The 13,018-nt window shown below is 33.4% G+C and overlaps 1 long non-coding RNA gene across 7 annotated transcripts; it reads left to right on the top strand.

Annotated features, from left to right (window-relative positions):
* Positions 1 to 934: 934 nt before the first annotated feature.
* On the top strand, positions 935 to 10,391 carry LOC132281073 (uncharacterized). 7 transcript variants are annotated; one of them, XR_009471708.1, is made up of 10 exons: positions 940 to 1,238; positions 1,716 to 1,840; positions 3,456 to 3,501; positions 6,496 to 6,570; positions 7,145 to 7,291; positions 7,487 to 7,587; positions 8,264 to 8,321; positions 8,812 to 8,857; positions 9,817 to 9,906; positions 10,036 to 10,391. It is a non-coding gene; the product is annotated as an uncharacterized LOC132281073 (long non-coding RNA). The 7 variants fall into 7 exon arrangements; XR_009471709.1 differs by having other exon boundaries at positions 935 to 1,238; positions 7,170 to 7,291; positions 8,812 to 9,906; XR_009471707.1 differs by having other exon boundaries at positions 936 to 1,238; positions 8,812 to 9,906.
* The last annotated feature ends 2,627 nt before the right edge of the window (positions 10,392 to 13,018 follow it).

Below are 13,018 nucleotides of genomic sequence, written 5' to 3'. Positions count from 1 at the left end.
GATTAAACCAAGAGCAACGGAGGTATTGAACGGCAGTCGAAAATCTGTCGGAAAACTCAGAGACGGTGGTTTAAGGTTTCAAAATTGAAACCGAAGGCAAGTTCTTATTCTAACTCCTTCTTTTAAACCTGTGTTCTGTGCATGCCAAGGTAGTCTCTAGGGTTTAAATTGAAGTTAATACTAATCATTTAAGCATGGTTGAACTGGATTTAAAAGCGTTGAATAAAACTGTTTTGTGGTTGATAGTTATTCTTGCTGTAAATTCTATTTTTCATTGTTTGTAAACTTGCTTAAATTTTTGTTGTTGATGCATAGCAATGACTTATAATTAATTTAGGACATTGATTGAACCCTAGAACAAGTAATAAAAACTTTACAGAGGCTCTGAGTATCGCCGAGGTGAAGAAGACGAAGGAAAAACGAACGACAGCTCTTAAGGGAGAGAGAACAGGCTCCCAAAAAGAAGGAGCCAGCTCCCATTGTTCTGGAGCAGGCTCTCAACTTGGGAGAGCCTGTTCTCGCCTTGAAATACGCAGAGTTGGTTTTTTTAGTGGCTGTTTGGGCTGTGTGGAGTATTTTTAAACTGTTTAAATTGCACTCACTACAACATATTAGGCATTTACCAGTGCTCATTAGAAGAACGCTGGTATAGGTGAACTAATACCAGTGATATTTGTAGGAGCACTGGTATAGGTGTATTCGTATCAGCACTTTAAAAAAAAGCGCTGGTCTAGGGATAACCGTAGCAGTGCTTTAAACAAAAGCGCTGGTATAGGGGTAATCGTACCAGCGCTTTTAAAAAAAGTGTTGTTAATGGCCCTTCCATTCTTTCCCCCTCCCTCCAATTTTTCTTTTCCTTCCACTTTTTTCCCCTTCCCTCCACTTTTTTTCCCTCCGCTGTAGAATATTTGGAGCCTTTTACTACATTTTTTTGACATCATTTTTTTGGGGCCATTAACACCGTATTTGCTTTCCCATTTCATTTTACAAGCCCTAACGCCCTCTCTCCTTCCATCACAGCTCTCTCTCCTTCTATTACCGGTCATCACAGCTCTCTTCCCTTCCATCAGTCAGCGTTCCAAAACCCGAATTTTAATCAGAAACCAACACTCTAAAACTAGTGGCTTGGTTTAGAGAGACAAAGTCATTACTACTGCACACACAGAGAGAGAAAGAGTCATCGTTGGGGGTTTCCAAAACCTCGTCTACACTAACAGATCGGAGCAGAATTTTTTTAGGTTAGTAACTGTTCACCTTCTGATTTTGATTACCTGTGTAGATCACTGTACCTAAGATTGTTATTATTCTGGTGATAATATTGAGTAAATTTAGGGTTTTATGTGGATTTGTTATTTGAAGTGTTTTAGTTTTCGGATTTCATTTGTGAATTTTACGCTAGATTTAAGGGTTACATGTGTTTAGTGCACTTTCAGTGGCGTAATTATCTCTCTATACACACACATATCAGGTTGTTTCCTTTTACTTTTCCCCTTATCTATTACGAATTTCGTTTGAATCTGTTTAGCAAAAATTTAATATCTTTGCTTGAAATTTGTTGAACTTGTAAGGGGATATTAAATTTAATCTATTTTCATATATTATGTTGTGTTTGGAGCATAAATTCTTTTGGTTATTGAAATTATTGTTTTAGTTCGAACTTTTAATTATTCTTATTTTTATTTTTGCGGTTTTAATTCATAATTGTTGTTTTACAGGAGTGGTTCAGTTTTTTGAATATCTTGCAACTGAGCGTCTTCCTTGCTTTGCCTGTTCTCTGTCTTTAATCTCTCGGCTTTCTTCAAGTAGACTCTTCCTTCGCATCATCAAGAGCACAAGTCAGGTATGAAAGTCATTTTTCTGCATCTTGCCTTGGAAACTTTGATGGGAGAGATGACAATAAACAAACACAGCGGAATAATTTTTCTCCCTATATGCAAGCAAATATAGTATATCTCTACTTTTATATGTGCTGAAAATAATAGATAACAAATTAATCACACCAAGCCACAAGAATATAAGCAATTTTTTACGTGGAAAACTTTTCCAGTGTGAGGAAGAAAAACCACGGGACCTAGTCCAGTTAAAATCTCCACTATCAACCAAATAATGGGTACACAAAGTCTTCTCTAATCGCAATTAGAGGCTACAAAACATCTCATCAAGATAGCAACAATCTTGGCAAAAAACAAAGAGAATTGGAGAGAAAAATACCAAAACCCGGTTACTGTTCATGGGCACGAATCACTGTTCCTGAGCTCAAAATCCGATCTTCACCGTTCAAATTTTAACTCATTGAGTCATGAACCTCTCCTCTAAATTTCAGCTCGATCGGACCACAGACGAAGCGGGATCGGATGCTTGATGAAATCTGGGCAGAATAGAAAAAGCTGCATTTTTCTACCAAAACCTGGTTACTATTCACAGGCACGAATTACTGTTCCCGAGCTCAAAATCTAATCTCCATCGTTCAGATTGTGCGTCACTGAGTCATGAACCTCTCCTCCAAATTTCAGCTTGATCGGACCACGGACGAAGCAGGATCGGACGTTTGATAAAACCTGGCCAGAATGGAAAAACCTGCATTTTTCTTCTCTTTTTTTCTTTCACTTGCGGCTAATCTCTCTTTCTTTTTATACTAACTTCCTTAGGGTTTTCTTTTCCCTAAAGGCTGGGCTCTGGGCTTTTAATAAAACCTACTTGGGCTTTCCTCCATATAGAAGGAAATAAACCCAACAAACTTTTGGTCATGAAGGCCCCTGCAACATCAGTAAATGTAATTTTGGTGTTCTACGACAACCGTTGAACATCAAATGTGTTCCCAAACTCCAGAATGTCAGGCCTTAGAGTTGTCTAAATTGTTGTCTAATAAAATAGTGTTTGACCATATATAGTATGCAAAACATTTTTTTATAAAAAACTATTTTAAATAACTATCTTCTTTTTTTCTTTTGTGTTGCAAACAAATCTAAAGAAAATGTCACATTAAAATAACTATTTGTGTAGAGCAGTTTCAAATAAATAAATAGTCATTTTGTATGCTAGTTTAAAAAAAAAAAAAAATTGTATGTGAATTTCCTGTATCAACTTTTTTGTATGCTGGTTAAAAAAAAAATTCAGACCAACAGTTAGCTAACCCTCCTTCTGTTCATGAGTATTTGCTCCACTCATGAATCATGGCAAGGTTGTTGTACGGCTGCACTTTACACCCTAACCTAGACTTGTTCTAATAAAAACTTAGAAACATAAATAAAACAGGATCATTGCCAATGTTGGAAGTAATATGGTAACAAACTCTTATGCCTCTTTCAAATTTACCTCTTGAGTTACATTTTATATACTCGACTTCTGTTTTGTAGAAGTCTGTTTCAGATTGGTTTGCAATGAAGGCATTGTTATGCTTTCATGACGCCTAAAATACATCGCTAATGTCTTGTAATGGCTTTTTGTTATGGCAGGTATGATCGAGCGAGGGGAGTTGAAATAGGAAATAAGGACGTAAATGTAATACCCCGATATTTTAAAAAGGATTTATTAATTAAATTAATTTATATTATATTATTATTTTTTTATTTTTTTAAATGATTTGTTTTATTTAATTAGGTGCTTGATAGTTGTGATTTGTTTTATTTAATTAAGTGCGTAGGTAAATTGTGTTGTTTTAATTAAATTATAATTTGTAATTTTATTTGTTAAATTTATATGGTGTTTGATTTGTGGAATGCTAGTTAGTGAATTATTTATTTGATTTGCGTGATTTTATGTTGGTGTAACTTTATTGTTAATTATTGGTAGCTATTAAATTTAATTTCATTATTTTAGGTATTTAAGTTATTTGGATTGGGATTAAAGGAAGTTGGATCAACGGATGTGGTATTGGGCTTGAAGGAAGCCTTGTGGGGTTAATTGGTAAAGGCCCGTGGTTGTGAGGATATTTAATAATTATCTTTGCATAATTATACCTATATAATTACATGTGTATATTAATTCATTATTAAATCATGTGTAGGGGTATATATGTCAATATAATTATATATTGATATATATATAGGTATATATAATTTATTTAACTAATGGTTATAAATGGAAGGTAATATATATATATTTATATTAAAATATATGTATGTATATATATTATTTAAAAGATAAATATTATTTATTTTATATGATAATCCTAATGGGAAAAAGATTTAGGTTTTTGGATGTGTATAAATAGACACATAAGACTTTAGGGTTAGGAGTTTTTCCACGTTAGAAAAATACGAGAATTAGAGAGAGAAGAAGAAGGGCTAATGAATAGGAGGCCGGATCAAAGAACGTAAGAGGAGACCGGATCTGGAAAAGAAAAGGCGAGTTCTTCTCTACTTCTCCTCTTAGAACTCATAAATTTATCACTTTGATTATCGAAATAATAATTGTATTTTATTGAATTAAATTATTAGTCGGATTAGATGAGCATGTTTATTTTTAAAATTTTTTTTTTTATAGATTTAAACATGTGAATATATGTATGAATTGTTCGGTTAATTTAAATATTGTATGTGAGAGAAGGTTAATTAAATTTTATTTCTGAAATTTTCTTATAGTTTGTTTTGACTTTATGTAGCGTGATTAATTAAATCAAATGGACCAAAATATAATTACATATATTTAGTTATGGCCAAAATTAATAAATTAAGCTTGTGGATTTTTCCTAGAATTTTCTGGACTGATTTGATATTTTTTAGAAAAAATTCGGATATTTAGAATTATATATATATAATTATATATGTGCAAATTAATTATATATATATATATACTGTATATGTTTACGCACTGGTGGTAGTTTAGAAGGGCGATATTCCAGTGTGGTGCGGCCTATGCTAAAGGTATGTGCATGTGAATCTGGGGCATTGAATTTTGAAATACATAATAGATTGATTCAGTGCATTAAGGTGTATAATATGTTGATGGCTACGCTGATCTAGACCGTTGGATGAGGTGAATGATGGTGGATTGATTCGCTGCAGCGCACCAGCAGGGACGCGGTACAATTAACCAATAGGAGCGCGCCGCGTCAGCAAGAGGAATAGCCAGCGTGCGTGGCCGCGCGTGCGCGTGCGTGGCAGCGCGTCTCAGCGCGTGTGAGCGTGTGCTCACTCTCCAGCGCGTGTGAGGGCGCGTGTGAGCGCGTGCGTGCGTGGAAAGATGTGTAGAAGCACGTGCAAGGTGCTTCGGAGAGTGTAGAGGCGCGTAGTAAGGTATTTGGTGTCTCGAAAAGGTCCGGTAAAGTCCGGAGAGTTTCTAGAATAAGTCTCGAGGTGTTCTAGTTTTTTCTAAAGGTTGTAGAATGTTACTAAGATTTGTGGTAGCCTTTAGCTTGTGTAACAGAATAAATTAATGATTATTATAGAAGGGAATGAATATATATATATATATTTATTTATTTAGTTATTTATTTATAATCGTACATGAGTATATGGTTTATTTAACTTACGATTAGGATGGAAGGAAGTAGTTATATATATATACATCTGTATATGTATATATAGTATGGAAGATATTATATACGTATATATTACATAATATATGTGTATATGGATATCATTTAAGATAATTATTATTATAAGTCTTATTTGGTATATCTGAATATGTTGGTTATTAATTATTGACATGCTTATTATATGCATGAGATGTGTATGTGTGATTTAGCTTATTAGTTAAGTTTAAGGTTGGTACATAGTTGAATTGTAGGCATAGATGAGTTGCCAAAGGCTTAAATATATTGCCTTATTATTCGTATAGATAAAATACATACGTGGAAAGCATGGATGAATTGCTAATTAAAAGTATAAATATATATACTTGAGGAGGCATGGTTGAGTTGCCAATATATAGATAAATATATTCACAATAGCATGGTTGAATTGCTATAGCATAATTAAATTGCTATGTATGTTAGATGATTAAATTCATCTATGTGTACGGTAGGTATGCGTTGGATTTAAGTTAGATATTCTTGAATTAGAATAATCTAGTGGTCACACATTGGTGTATTACTTGGTATATAATAATAAAATATTGTTGGTGGAGACATGAATGATTTGTGAAAGTTTAAATTTCTGAACATGTAATTTAAACAATCAAAAGTATTACTAGGTTTTGGATTTTAGTGGATTATTCATTTAATTGTAATTTATAGCTCAAATGGTTAAATTACTGGTTAGGTTGGAATTAAGGTGAGTGGAGTTTATTTTATAGAAAAATTATAAATGATGGTTTTGGTCTAGGTCTGATTATTAATTAATCGTTGGTAAATGGATTTAACAATTTAACTGCACCTATTAATAGATAGGATTATTGTATTGTATAAAAGTATTTATATATATTTATAGCATTGTATATTAAAGTTTAAACTTTATTAGGGTTTGTTTTGATATAGATGATTTGTTTATTGGCTTTCAGAGGTTTGGTAGAGGGAACTTGTTCGTAGGGTTTAACCCGCGATTTATTTTTCAGGTTGTTAGAAGGTCAAGTCTCAAGGTGGAGGATCCGCAACTGGAGGACTTATCCATTCTTTCTGTTTATTTAAAAGTAGGATATTATTATTGTTTCAGTTGATATTAGTATTTATTTGGTTGGAATTCTAAATAGTGGATTTTGGTTAAGGGGTCCTTGAGTTACGGGATTCCCGAATTGTAACCATTTGGAAGTTATTAATGGATTTACTATTAATTAGGTTTCTTCAGCGTTTGATTTTATTCTTTATTTCATTTTGTAATCTGTGCTTATTTAAATACTTTAATTGTTTTGATATCCCCTAATTTTGTGCGCGGACTTGATCAACCCGTGTTCCGAAATTAGGGGGTATCACAGTAAAGCTTGAATACCTGGAAGTAGCATTCACAACATCTAACTGGATAGGTCAGATTTACAAAGTCAAACCACCAAATAACATGTGGTGATTAACATAACCCCTCCTCCCTTTTATGTAGGACAGAAGGAACATGGTTGATGAATTTTTAGAGCTTCTTTAGTCTAAGAACTATTTAGAGATATACACATTTTGCCATTGAGTTTGTGTTCTTAACATTCGAGGCTTCTATTTATTTGCTAGGATCCTTTATGTTGAAAATTTTACATTACCTCCTTGACTAATATTTATCAGGTCTTTTGATCAAGTAAATGCCCAGATCCTTGACTGCTTGGGACAATGTAAGTGACTGACTTAGTAGATCATAAAATCAAGATTGGGCACTGGACCATTTCTTCTATGAAGGAGAGCTTCTTAAGATGAAACTAGATAACTATTCTGGTAAACAAATGAATTTGTGTTGGGTCTTCATGATTTTTCTTGTTATGTATTGGGTGTCTCAATTTTAGTTTTCATTTACTTATTTTTCTGCTTAAGTTTTTATTTTTATTTTTTGTTCTTGATGCTCTTGCTCTATTTTTATTTTATTTTTTATTTTTTTAAAATATGATTTATATAACATATATGCAATTTTAGGGGCTGGATTTCAATCCAAAAGCAAGTATTTGTTTGGGAAAGTAAATATTCAGACCAAGCTTGTAAAGGGTGACTTTGCAGGGACTGTCACTGCTTTCTATGTGAGTTTCAATTTTCAACTATTATTTTTCATGAATAATATTATATTTATACACACAAACATATACACGAACTGGGTTTAATGCAATTATAGTTTTGGTACATTATGTCATTCAATGCATTTATTTAAGTGTTCAGTTGCAGAAAATAGAAAACTTGACATCGTTTAAATTCAAGAACTGGGGTAGTCTTAGCTGGCTGTTCCTTTCAGCTCGATTTTGGCTCCCTATTTTGGTTGTGGCTTCAGTATTTTCTTTCAAGAATATTGCAATATCTCAATTAGTTGATACGGCAATTTATAGTAGTGATAAAATAATTATGATGATTTCAGCAACTTTTTATTAAATGGCGTTTTTGATCTCTCTCTCTCTCCTCTTGTTTGAATTGGATTCTTGGCTCTGCAAATCATCTAATGCCAAGGACTGACTCTTTATTACTTCAGGACAACTTCATTTACATCCCCATCTACCTTGACTTTAATGTGATTTAAGTACTATTTCTTTAATTCGTTGCGTGTATTTTGTTTGTATTTTGTTCACAAATATTAGAAAAAGAAAGTTTGAAGTTTGATGAGTTCTTTTGAAGAGGGTTGTGTTCTTTAATTCGTTGCATATATTTTGTTTGTATTTTGGTTTCCACAAAACAACGGTCGTGATGACAAAAGAGATCCATGTGCAGTTTTCAATGTGTTCGATTAAATGCTGAAGGGTAGCTTGGAGCGGTTGAAAACAATGAGGTTAGCTTTTGCCTATGTTGTTTTGGCTGGTTTGGATGGTAGATTAGTGCAGCTTTCTTGTAATTTTTTACTGGAGTTGCCGAGTTGTTATGGAAGCAACCAGATAGCTGTAGCAATCCTTCTTGTTTTGAAAGTGAAGTTGAAAAAATGCTACTTAACTACTTTACATCTTCCCTGCCTATTTTTTTAGTATTTCCCTTTTTAGTTTTTAGTTTCAAATTGCTGCTGAGTCTAAAAGCTCCAATTGATTCTTGTAATTTCTCAAATTGGTGAAAGTAGAAACTCTGTTTACAAGTAGTTGTGGAATCATAGCCGTAGACTTCAATGACCTTTAAGAAATAACATTATCTCAAAATAATCTCAAATTCCTTATGAAGTAAGCTGTAAAAGTGCAAAACAAAAAATAACATTTATATGCTTTTTGTGGCATTATCGCATCCCCTATCTCCATATATATTTTCTCTTGATGACCGTTGTAAATATATGCCAGACAAAGAGAGAACTGAAATCAAGGAGCAACTTGATCCGAGGGCCAGGTTTGTGTTGTGCTGCTTAAGTTTGATTATTTCATAAAATAATGCGAGTTTTCAAGATGAGGTTGCTTTTGCCATTTGGGTGTGTCAATCAATTGTTTAATATCCTGAAGATTTTTCTTGCTTAGTATCCTTGAGGTATGATTATTAGTTTTTTCTATTTTTATTTTTATGATTATCAAGATGGATTTACTTTTCCCATGGATAACAAAATCCTTAAATTGTTTTTGGATTTCTTTACCATTCTCGTCTAAAAATTAAAGCTGTTGTACTCCAATATTCCAATAGTTCATACATCAAAAGAAATATCCCGAATTTCCTGGGAAAAGTTCATATATTTAATTTCTTAAAGTTCTCATTTTCTCAACAAAATTCAAAAGGATCATGATTTTCCTTATACAAGTATTTTTATTTGCAAGATGATTTTACTTCAAAATTAATTTTCACAACATTTTTTCTACCTTTAAAATGTTTTTTAATGCCAAAATCTGTCTGGTGGATATTTTTACTTCATATTCTTCTCACTACATTCCTGAATCGTGCCCAAGTTCAGTGTTGTTTGATGGCAAATTGTTTTTTGAACCCCAGATTTGTTCCTATGTTGGCAAGTTGGTATCTTCACTACGATTGTCTCTGTAAATCCAAGTATCTTGTATTTTTTAATTTGCGGTTGTAGGGAAGAGACTCATCTTTTGATTTGCTTGATGATAAATATTTGTATACTTGGCCCCTATCTTTCCTCCCCCTTTTTTGTTGTTTAAATACCTCTAAAACTAGCTCATAGTTAGGGTCCGAGGTTGTTTTTCAGCAATAGCGGGACTTTATCCCTTCTCCTACATCATCGTTCCTAAATCATGCCATTTATATAAATAACTGCAGTTTGCTGGCCTCTTGAATCCTATTCATTTTTTTTTCTTCGTATTGTTTGAACTATTTCCTTATATTGTTTTGGTTTTATGCAGTGATGGGATGAATGGTTATACATCACTTTGTGCTGGAGACCCTTGCTCGCCTGTTGCAGGACTGGAAGATATTATGGATAATTAAGTCATGTAAGTTTCCAATAAATCAAAGATAATCTTTAAGTGGGTTAATTAAAATAAAATGCATCTTGGACTTCTTTTCCTTTTACTTTTTCTATTTTTATTTTTTATCTCACCTGTTACTCCTCTGTTGTTCAGTTGTGCTATATATAGACTTCCAGATGCTCATAAACATATAGCTCGACAACCAGCCAGAGTTATATTCTCATAAACATGTTCTCTTTATATGGAGGTGTTGGGGACCTACTTCTTGATATTTATTGGTTGTGCTGCGGTGGTGGTGAATTGGAGAAGGACAAGGTGGTGACACTTCCGGGAATAACAATTGTTTGGGGACTGGCTGTGATGGTCTTGTTTTGAGAATGTTATTACATAAGTCTCCTTTGACGCAAATTCTCAGGATTTGAGACATTATAAATTTTTTTTTTTCTTTTCATGGGCCTGTTTTTGAGACATAGCTCCACTCTATATCAAATTTCATTATTGCACCGTAATTCAATTTTTTTTTTTTTTTTTTTTTAACTTTGATGTGGATTAGGTTTATCTCGTTAGTAAATTTTGTTTATGAATGGACTTGATGTTTGATTACAAGTTAACTTGTGTTATATTGGATGACATTTAGCAGTCGTAAAGATATTTTAACAAAAAAAAAAAAAGAAAGAAGACCTTTTACCAGCGCTTTTGAAAAAGCGCTGTTAAAGCCCTACCGACACTAGATTTACCAGCGCTTTTTCAAAAGCGCTGGTAATTGAATTACCATCATTTTTTTGGACTTTTACCAGCGCTTTTGAGCGCTGGTGAAAACCAGAACTGTCGTAGTACTGAAGGATGTAATTAGCTGTGATGGATCTATGAAAATATTAGGAAACATTATTACAATATGTATTAAGGAATGGAGCAACATAAAGTGAAAGAAAAGCCTACAATTGGAATACTGTTTTGTTAATTTATTTGCTCACTGAAACTTAGCAAATCTTTTGAACACGATTTAATAATATTTAATCATATTCCAACAGTGTTATAAGTGTAAGAGATCATCTAAAAATAGCTGTGCTTGGATTGGATTAAATTGATGTTTTTAAATATGTTATAAACTGCATCAATTTATGTACTGTTTGGAGGATTTAATTGCTTACTATAAGTCTAGCAATTTGTCTGTGTATGATTAAATAGTATTAATTATGTTTAAGCAATGGAATAAGCATAATTGATTAACTGAAACTCTAGTATGCTTATGTGGAGTTAATTGATGTTTTAACAGTTTAGATTTCATCAATTGTTGGATGTATGGATTTTTATGAAATTTATGTTTAAGAATTTCATTATAATGTGCTTAGTAATGATTCTGATTATCATTATATTGTTCTGGATTATAATTGATAAACTGCTTGTTTTGCTATGTCAATTGTTGGATTTGTTGTGTGTGTATGCACCGGTATAGGACGGTGGCATACTAGAGATGAATTAGTTCAAAACATTAAGTCCTACCTATTCTGGAATAAGTTGGATTAACTATAAAAGTTAAGTTCTACTTATATATATGTATATGCACCGGTATGGGACGGTGACATATTAAGAATGACTTAGTTCAAAATACTAAGACCTACCTATTCTGATGATGGATTAATTCAAAACACTAAGTCCTACCTATTTTGTAATAAGATGGATTAACTGTAAAAGTTAAGTCCTACTTATATATATGTCAGGTCAATAAACATTTGAATGACATACCTTGAATGAACTTATATATATATATATATATATATCTTTATAGTGCCGTCAGGGACGGAGCCAAAAAAAAATTTCAGGGGGGGGGGGGGGGGGGGCACATTATAGTACTGCATGCCATACCATATATTTATAATATAATGTATATGTATATAAGTCAATATTTATGAGTATATATATATATATAGAAAGAGATAATTATGATCTTCTCTGTTTTCTGCAACTGCTATAGACCCACAAGCATTGGTAGTTGTGTAGAGAGTGCCAGATTTCTTACCACGTGCAATGGTCATAGCACCTCTGGAAACTTTCTACAAGTCTCAATTGAAGGTTGTAACAAAACCTTCCCCTGACAATTGTCCCACCGAAATCAGATTCTTCCTCAAGTCAGGGATGTATCTCACATCTTTCAACTTCCAAGCTGACCTATTCAACTTGATTTGCACTTCACCCTTGCCAATGATGTTGCAAGACTAATCATCACCAAGATACACCTTACCAAGGTTACTTGGTTCATAGCTATTAAATAGTTTTTTGCTTGAGGTGCCATGAAACGATGCATCGGAATCTAAGACCCATGATTCCGCCTTATTCTCCAAATAGCATATCAATGCATCATCTGATTTTTCTAAGATAACGTTTGCTTCAGTTTTTCTTTCAGTTCCGTTCTTTAGGAGTCTGCAATGAACAAGGTAATGTCCCTTTTTTTTCCACAATTCCAACACTCAACATCACTGAGATCTGTGGAATTCCTGAAATTTTGAAACTACGTCCTTTCATTTCTTGACTTGGATTTGCCTCTGTTTCTATTACTGTTGCCCTTCTTCTTGTTTGAACCCTTGCCTCTGCTTTCAACATTCAATGCCGAACCACTAGTGGAAACCCCTGTTGTTTGCTTTCTGATTTCTTCAATTAGAATCATGCTCACAACTTCATCAAACTTTAACTTGGTCTTCTTTGCAGAGCTACTGATCGTTGTAACGGTGCCACTCTAACTCTCGAGTAACTGCCCTAGAATTAGCAGTGCTCATACCTTTTCTTTGAAGTCGATATCAATAGACTCTAATTACCCAACTATCTCGTTGAACACATTTAGATGTTCGTTGAACTTACCACCTTCGACCATTTTCAAGTTAAACAACTTCTTGATCAAGTGCACCTTGTTCGCTACAAAAGGCTGTTCATACATACTAGAAAGGGCTGCCATGAGAGACATCGTCGTCTTCTCGTTCTTGATGTTGAAGGCGACTGACTTTGACAACGTCAATCTAACGGTGCCAAAAGCCTTTCTATCAAGTAATTTCTAATTTGCATCCTTTGTATTCTCTGGCTTCTCTTCCACAGATTTTTTCGAAACAAAAGGTCTTCTATTTGCATCTTCCAGAAATCGAAG

Source organism: Cornus florida, unplaced genomic scaffold (assembly GCF_030987335.1).
Source record: "Cornus florida cultivar Cherokee Brave unplaced genomic scaffold, ASM3098733v1 CherokeeBrave_3.0.0_Hap2_Chr11, whole genome shotgun sequence".
Lineage (NCBI taxonomy): Eukaryota > Viridiplantae > Streptophyta > Magnoliopsida > Cornales > Cornaceae > Cornus > Cornus florida.
Note: the sequence above shows the minus strand (reverse complement) of the source record. Positions and strands in the feature narration are given on the sequence as shown.